At 40.7% G+C, this 8781-nt stretch overlaps 1 long non-coding RNA gene across 1 annotated transcript in view; it reads right to left on the bottom strand.

Moving 5' to 3' along the window:
- Positions 1–8712, bottom strand: part of LOC124250425 (uncharacterized) — a 54544-nt gene extending 45832 nt beyond the window's left edge. The window contains exon 1 of the long non-coding RNA XR_006891552.1: positions 8446–8712. This is a non-coding gene — a long non-coding RNA (uncharacterized LOC124250425). The remainder of the gene's footprint in view (positions 1–8445) is intronic.
- Positions 8713–8781: the final 69 nt, after the last annotated feature.

Here is an 8781-nt window from a genome sequence, read left to right on the forward strand (position 1 = left end):
ACAAGAGTGAAATAAAATGTCCTCACCCCCCCCCCCCAAAACTACAGCTCTGCTGTGGTTAAAGGAGAAATAAAGTGATTTTGAGATAAATAATTCACTGTCGTGCAGGGTAGGAATGATCTCTTAGCATAATATAGTCTGGTTCATTCCTAAGAAATAAGGTCAAAATTATGTTAATACTATGATTATGAATTTCTCATTTAGAGCAAATAGTGGTTTTCTTAAAGAAATTAATCCTCGGGGTGGAGTAAATGTGTTTTGTTTTAGTTAATATTAACTCCAGGAAAAACCCTTTAGAGGAGCCTGAGTCACTGAGCAGAACCAGAAGCAACTGACAATCAACAGATGGCCAAAGCTGTGAAATTTCTCTTTAAGACAAAGGAAGAAATGGACAGAGCCTAGGACTTTATTCTTTCTCTTTGGAGTGATGGTAGGCCTTAGCGAAATAGGAGCTGGGAGGAACCCTGGAAGCTGCCAAATTGTGGGAAAAGAGGGTTAGGATTGAGAGAATACCTACATAAGACATCCCAGAAGGCCTAGAACATGCTTGTGAGACTGTCAGCCCACCCAAAGCCTGCAGAGGGACACACTTCCTTGAACAACACAGAGAGCAAAGCAGTTACGACAAAGAATCCAATCAACTAAATCCTTCCCAAAAGAACTGCTTAATGCTCCAGAGGTCTCTTTTCATGGGTATTCTGTGTGTGTGTGTTATAGGGAGGCGGTAGAAGGTATGGAGAGATCCATTCCTTAGAAGGGATACAACCTGCGGAACTTAAAGAGAAGGCGTCTACTGCACAGGTTACAAAAATCAACACTGCCCCCACAAGTATGCCATAAGGGTTCAAGATTAGGTAGCACAGTAGAGTAGCTAAGGATAGGGTTTCTCCTCGTAGATTACTTGGGTTCAGATTTTGGCTCCCTGGTTTCCTAGATGCATGACTATGAGCAAATCATTAAAGTTTTCTCATGTGATTTATGTTTTGATTTTTCATCTGAAAAATGGAAATAGAAACTATTCATGCAGTTGTGGTGAGACTTAACGAGGCAATACATGGAGAGGACCTAGAACCTAGTATATCTTCCATGAATGTGAGTAGTTATTCAGTATCACATGCAAAAAGTACAGGAATGGAAATTACCATACGGGTTATCCTAGGAACAATAATCATGTATCAATTTTGAATTTATATAATCAACCTGTTTACCAGGTTGAATCTATTTAATAGATACTGGGTGAAAATTGACAGGTGATTGTTTTTCAAATACTAAGGATGAAATTAGATACTATTACTTGATACTTCTACAGAAATATTTTGATAAAACACTCAGATACAGTCTCCTTTTTGAGAGAGAACAGGATTAGGGACTACAAAAAGAAGACACTGAGAACCTAGAAGTGATTTCCTTCTAAGGGATCACTAAATAGAGTCCATACTAGATATACTCCAGATAACAGAAATCATTAGCATAAAAGAATCCATAGGAATGATGACACTAGAACTGTGACAAAAAAAGCTAGTTATCCTGCGTTTTCTGATTTGTGATACTCTGTCATTACTGGTTTCCTTTTTTTAAACTTCCTTTTCCAAAATTTTCATTACAAATAATTAATTTTAACATTAGTGTTCATTAATATTAATATTTTTTCCTGAGAATCTCGTTAACTTCCTTGAAATAACTGGAAACACCACAGGATAATACCAACATAGGAAATATTTAGTGTATAAAAATGTATTTAAAATGTCATACGGGACAAATAATTTTTATCAATATCCAATTTGTTTGGGCTATCAATTCCTAAGGTTTTCTATACTAACTATGTTAAAACAATATAGGCTGGTATGAAAGTTGGGGAGAGGATAATAAGGGAGTAGAGTATAACATATCAAATTTTGCTTCTGTGGATCTGGTTCAGAGTTCATCACAAATTAGCCAAGGACATGTATCTTACAGTTTCAAACTAAAAATTCCATTTGAGTCCATAAGAAAGATACTGTTTAAAATATTGCAAATGTATAGCTCAGTTTCCAAATTCACTAATAAAGAGGCACACAGCTGAAGAATGAAGTAGAATAACAGGTCTGGAATGATTAAAAGGTAATAAAAAGCAGATACCTACTTTGAATTCAATGCTGTTCTCTTAAGCCTGAACTCTAAACATGTATTTGAAAGCCAATAAATTTAGAATCTAATTTTTTCCATCTAGAACATTGTGTTTGATGTCTATCACTGTAATTCTGTTTACTTATGTAAAAGAAAATGAAATCAACTTTCAAAGTGTGTAAGATTAACATTAATACAACAGCGCCACCCAGTGAACATGCTGTGAATATAAAAATTTTACTAGAATTTACCATTTTCTTTAAATGAGTGCATTTTCAGTATTTATAGGCCCAACCTTTTATATGAAATTATACACTAAAATACTAATTCAAAAATATACAAAAGCATTATACATTTTTAACTATTCATTCAAAATTAACCACAGTTAAGATGTGCGAAGGGTATTCCAAAATTTGTGAAGAAAGGGGTTTGCATATTAGATGTTACCTGTAAGGTCAGCAAGCAATAAACGTTAGCTGATACGTGAAAGAGACAGTTTCCCTCATATGAAAAGTCAGGCAAGTATAAAACTATGACACTCCTTTGCTTTGAGAGGTTTTACCCATAGCTCACAATACACAGTTTCAAAGATTTTCTGTCTGATGTCATCAGTATAAGTATGTGTTCATAACTTCACTTCAGCCTGCTATTCGTGGCTGTCATTTCTAAGACATGAATAAATTATTCACGATTTGCATAAGTGAAATGAATAATGGCATCAATCATACAACTATAGAATCTGTAAGTCAATCAAAAATATGACGTGGTCAAAAATGCTAGTATGAGCTCAGATAGCATTAATAGCCTAGTGTATACCAAACAGACAAAAGTTGGAGTGTTGTTTTCAGTTTTAAGTTCATACAAATTGAATCAAACACTTTTTGCCATCTTTTTATTTTTCATAGGAACAATAAGCACATGGGGGGGAAAGCATAAAGAATCAAAGTACATACAATAAAAAGTAAATTTTCTTTTCTCTCTGACACTCAATTTCCCTCCTCAGAGCCTACTATTATTACTAATTTCTCCTGTTAGATGCACCATGTTTAAAAAGGAGTGTTTCAGTTCAACAACAAACACTGACTGGGTGCCCAGTTTGTGCCACATCAGTGTTAGGTGCTAGGGGATCAAGTCACTAAGAATCAGCCCTGTGTAGCAATGGAGACAGTCACAGAACAGATCATTTCAATATAAGATAAACTTTTATTTCATTTTTTTTGGTGAGGAAGATTGGCCCTGAGTGAACATCTATTGCCAGGGCCCTGAGCTAACATCTATTGCCAATCTTCCTCTTTTTGCTTACTCTGGGCTGCCAAAGCAGAGGGTACGAACTTCACTACTACACCACTGGGCCAGCCCCTAAACTTTTATTTTTTTTAAGTACACAAAGAATCCACTTCAGACCTCTCTTCCCACTGCCATGTATCTGGACATTTTCACATGTATGTCTCACAGGCATCTTGAGCTAGAGATGTCCAAAACTCAATGACCAGTCACCTCCCAAAAGGAGTTTGCCTCTATGTTACCTAAATCAGAGAATGACACCCCATTTATCTAGATGCTCAAGCCAGAAAACTCTCATTCATTCAACAGATGTTTACCAAGCATCTACAATGTCTAAGGATTTGTGTTGGGCTGTAGATATACGATAGCAAATTGAGTAGTCCCTGTCTTCACCAAAACTTGTTTATGGAACTCCATTTCCTTGATTTCTCTCACTTCTGCCCTCCCAGTTCCATCAGCCATCAAGTCCTGCCACTTCTACCTCCTAAAATCCTTGGGGATGTATTTCTAGCCACACTGGCAATACCCTAGCATAGCCTGCCATCTTCTCCCGGGATTACTACAGTGATGTCCTAAGTGGTCCCCTCCCTCTAGTCTTGCGGCTCTTCAATTCCATTTTCTCACGTAGCCACATTCATCATCTAAAATATAAACCCACGGGCTAGCCCAGTGGTGTAGTGGCTAAGTTCTTGCACTCTGCTTTGGTGGCCTGGGGTTCGCAGGTTCAGATCCTGGCTGCCGGCTTAGCACCGCTCATCAAGCCATGCTGTGGAGGCATCCCACATAAAATAGAGGAAGACTGGCACAGACGTTAGCTCAGCGACAATCTTCCTCACAAAAATAAAAATAACATAAAATAAAATACAAACCTAAATATGTTGAAACCCTTCAAACTTACAATTACCTTTAGGAGGAAGTCCCAACTCCTTAACACGACTAGTAATGCTCTTCATGATCTGGTCCCTATTTACCTCTCTCGCCCTCTGTCCAGAATCTCTTCCTAGACTGTGCTCTCCTCTCATGTCTGAGCCTTCTCAAGAGTCATTACCTCTCTCTGGAACACATGCCCTTCACCCTTTAACCTAGCCAATTCCTAGCTGTTCTCACACATCAAGACAATAAGACTGAACTAATTTTTTTTTTGAGGAAGATTAGCCCTGAGCTAACATCTGCTGCCAATACTCCTCTTTTGCTGAGGAAGACTGTCCCTGAGCTCACATCAGTGCCCATCTTCCTCTACTTTATATGTGAGACACCTGCCACAGCATGGCTTGACAAGTGGTGTGTAGGTCTGCACCTGGGATCCGAACCAGTGAACCCCAGGCCGGTGAAGCTGCTGCACCACCAGGCCGGTCCCTGACCCAGTTTTTTAAAACATTACTTGTTTCCCTTCCCTATGAGAATATAAGCTCTGTCAGGTCAATTATCAGATTGGTTATTACCACATCTGCTTGTTCACAATTGTATTTCCAGTATCTAGCTCAGTGTCTGGCAGAAAATGAGGGGCTCAATAAATATTTTTTGAATGAATGCCAAGAAAGCCAGGAGGAAAGTCAGCTAATTTAGATTATGGCACAGGGAAAGACTTCTTGGAAGACCTCTGAAGAATAAGGAAAATCAAAACAGTCTAGAGAAAAGGTCATGAGAAAAGGTCTCAAAGTATAAAACAGCCTCATAAATGGGAAGTGGGTGTGATGGGAAACGAGATTGTTAGCATAAACTATGGCAAGATCATGGAGGTCCCAGCACGCCAGGCTATGGAGGTGGACTTCATCTTAAGAGATGCTGGGGGGAAGGGTTGTAGAAATTTAAGCAGACAAGTGAAATGGTCAGATTTACATTTGAGATTGATCATTCTGGCTGCTACTTCTTACAAGATGAATTTAGGGGTGTAGGTGGGAGTGGTAATGCTGGACAGCAGCAGTGAGATAGACTGGTAGCTGAAATGAAAGGGAGACAAATCAGAGCTGGAAGGGCTCATGAGTCCTCCCGCACGGATCTATCCTGAAGGCAAGAAAATAAGTCTGAATCTCGAGGGAGAAGTCAGATACAGCAGTAGTTTTAGGATCCACGTAAAACAAGTGGAGGATATTCCCAAGGGGAAGATACAGACAAAAAAACAAGGTTGGAAGTTACACTATTTAAAGGGCGGGCAGAGAAAAAGCCCCCTAAGAAGTGTGAGGCAGGTAGAAGAAAAAGGAGAGAAGCGAAGGGAGTTAGGCTGCCAGGAGGGTCTAATCAATGGTATCAAATGCAGCTGAGAGGTCTAGAAAGAGAAGCACTCATCAATTGCATACATGGAAGAGTCATATTTCATCTTCTGAGACAGCTAAGAGAGAGGTAGATAAATGTGGCAGCGAGGGAAATGGGGAGGCGGGAAGTTAAGGTATATGTTGCATGACGGCTTGAATTTTCTCAGTTAACTGGGAACAAGGTTACTGGAAATGTCTGTGGCCCCTAGAGAATCTGTACTCAAATGAGTGGGTGTTTGATGGCAAGTCAGGAGTAGGACTCTGTCTTGGTATTTCACACCACACCAGACCAAGTGAATCAACTTTTCGCCCTTATTTATCTGCTAGAAACAAAGCAGAAACAACAATTTGGAACCCCTATCACTTAAAAAAAGACATTTTTTTTTTTTTAACCAAAAGTACTAGCTACGGCAGGAAAACCACTTGCATTAAAGATAAAGTCCCAGTTGCATGCTGGCATGGTCTCACCGAGCAGCCCCATCTTGTCACTCAAAGGTCTGCTCAGTCCTTACAGCTCTGTCATCCAGCCTCTAAAGTGCAATCTAGAAAGGGAACATGGAATGAAAATTAGAAAAGGAACAGGCATAAAAATTGCAGGTGTGTGTGAATGTCTTAAGTGCTTGAAAAATAATTTTTAGACTACTCTGGCCACCTTCTAATAAAGAGAGGAGTTGAGGCTAGAAAGGGGGTTGAGCAAAGTGGTAGTTGGTGAGAAATCACTGAAAATTATTTGACTGGGAATTGATGAATGATAAAGGATTGTCAAGAATCAGGGGGTGAGCTGAAGCTGAAGACCAAGAATCTGTTGTATGTCACTTTGTGTTATTTTCTCCAGGGTAACCAGCTGGGGACTTATGGGATGGGTTCAGGGTTAAGGTTTTGACAGGCCCCTAGGTCAGAGGCGTCAGACACAGGGACTTCAGATGCCGATAAACTGCACAGTCTAGGTTGGAAACGGAGGTAATGGCAGGAGGGCTGACAAGGAAGATGAAATAGAAGAGTATATATATGGAGCAGGTGAGGGTATATAGGTGCAGAAAAAAAAACACTACAGTCATAAAGAATACTGGAGTCTCATTTTCTGCTGTAGTTAGTGTCTTTATGGATAAGGACAAAGCTCTAGAAAGTCTAGAGATTTCTGATGCTCTGCCCTCCACTTCACACTGACCAGTAACACGCAAATGAATTCTGAAAAAGTCAGATTTACCCTTGTAACTGAGATAATTTGAATAAATATCCATTCATTTTTTCATAAATAATTTTAATTCTGATATAACTATCAGCTTGCCATTTCTATAGCAAAATTATCCCTCCTATAAACAAGCATTATTTTGTAGATACAGTTGTCCTGCTCTTCTTTCACTTCCTTTTTCTCTCTCCACATGGTTCATCCTATTCTTGGCTTACATAAAGCTCTCTTTTCTTGTCTGGACTCGCAACAACAGTTCAGACATTTGTTGAGCACTTAGCATTTGCAAGATATTTTACTAGGGACAATGTATAAATAATAGCCAAAATAATGGCTTGTACTCAGCGAGTGCTCACAATTCTGCCAAGCATGGTACATGAACCAATCCATTTAATGTTTATGACACCCTATAAGTCCGATAAGATTATCATTGTTATTTTAAAGATGGGGAAACCAGTTTAGTTAGATTAAACGACTTGCCTAAGTCCACACAGATAGTAAATAGTGTGATGAGGGATTTAAACCCAGCTCTTGCCGACTTCAGAGCTGTGCTCTCAGCCACTATGCCATACTCCTTTGCTCCACCTCTAAGGACACAGGGCCTAGAAGAGGATGGGCAGGCACAAGTAATCAACTTGATTTTAAGAGCCAATGAGAAGGGTCTTTTTTCTCTCCTTTCCTGACTCTGATATTTTTTAAAGTCTATTTCCTAGCCTACTTTTGAATTTTATTAGATTTTAACCTTGAGAATTACATCAGTAAATGGACATAAAAAGGGAAAAAGCCCTAAACTACTAAATATGAAACGTACTTTTATTTAGAATAGGTATAAAATTCTATATCAATAGGCAGTCTTTCGTCTCCCACAACAAAGCACCAGAATTTGCCTTTACTTTCAACACGATCTTTCTAGCATTATTTTCACTTCATTCAGTCCAGACTCCCCATCCAAAATACGACCCTCACCTCACCGGATAATACTGTACCCTGCAATCAGAAGCAAGTCCTATTATGTCCTCTAGGGCCCCAAACCGCAATAAAACTAAATGGCTTTCCCCCCTGACAACTAGCCCAGTCACGTCTCCGCTGCAAGAACCTGACTGGACATCATGTATGAAGTGCCCTTCCTTCACGCTCCTTATCTGAAGAATCCAACTCACGCAGGGACGGGCGAGTCTGGGGACTAGCTCAGTGCTGGGAAGCATCGGAGTGCCCGGCTCCCGGGGAGGGATGAATGGATGGAGGGTGAAGCTAAGATCAGGAGACCTGGGTTCTACTCTAGACAGTGCCACTTACTGTAGAGTTTGGAACAAAGCACTTCTGAGCTCCAGTTTTTCTGTCTGTAAAAGTGCTTACCAACGCAGAATCAGAGGATCTGTGTCCAAATACTGGTTACGCTACTTGTGAGAGCTACCTGCGCATCGCTTCAGGCCAGGTGCATAACCTCCCTGGTTTAGATCCCTTATTTGATCACAGTATCTATTTGCCGCCTCCCCCCTCCCCTCTTTTAACGATGCCTAAGTAAGATAATGCCTCTAATACAGAGCCCAGTAGCTCATAATCAGTGCTCAGAAAATATCAGTATTATTATTACTCTGGGCCTCCATAACTTACCCGGCCCCATTGAGAGCCCCATGTCCTCTCCCTCGTCACCTTGAGCTTAGTTCAAGTTTCCAGAAACCCACCATTCGCTTTCGCTCTTCACCTGGGACCCTGAACATGCTCGACTGTCTGGAAGAGCGAGGCGGCCACGTGGCTGACGGTGCAGCCCCAAACTCCTCCTCCAAACCCGGCGCTCCGACTTCCTGCGGAATGCCGGTCCGTCTCGACCCCAACTCCGCGAGAAGTGGTTCCACGTGGAGCCCGACGCGCTCCCTTGCAGCTCGAATCTTTTCAGCGCTCACCCGCCTTGAGTCTTTTGAGCCCTACCGGCACCCGGCGCAGCCGGAG

The sequence above is a fragment of the Equus quagga genome, chromosome 13 (genome assembly GCF_021613505.1).
Source record: "Equus quagga isolate Etosha38 chromosome 13, UCLA_HA_Equagga_1.0, whole genome shotgun sequence".
NCBI lineage: Eukaryota > Metazoa > Chordata > Mammalia > Perissodactyla > Equidae > Equus > Equus quagga.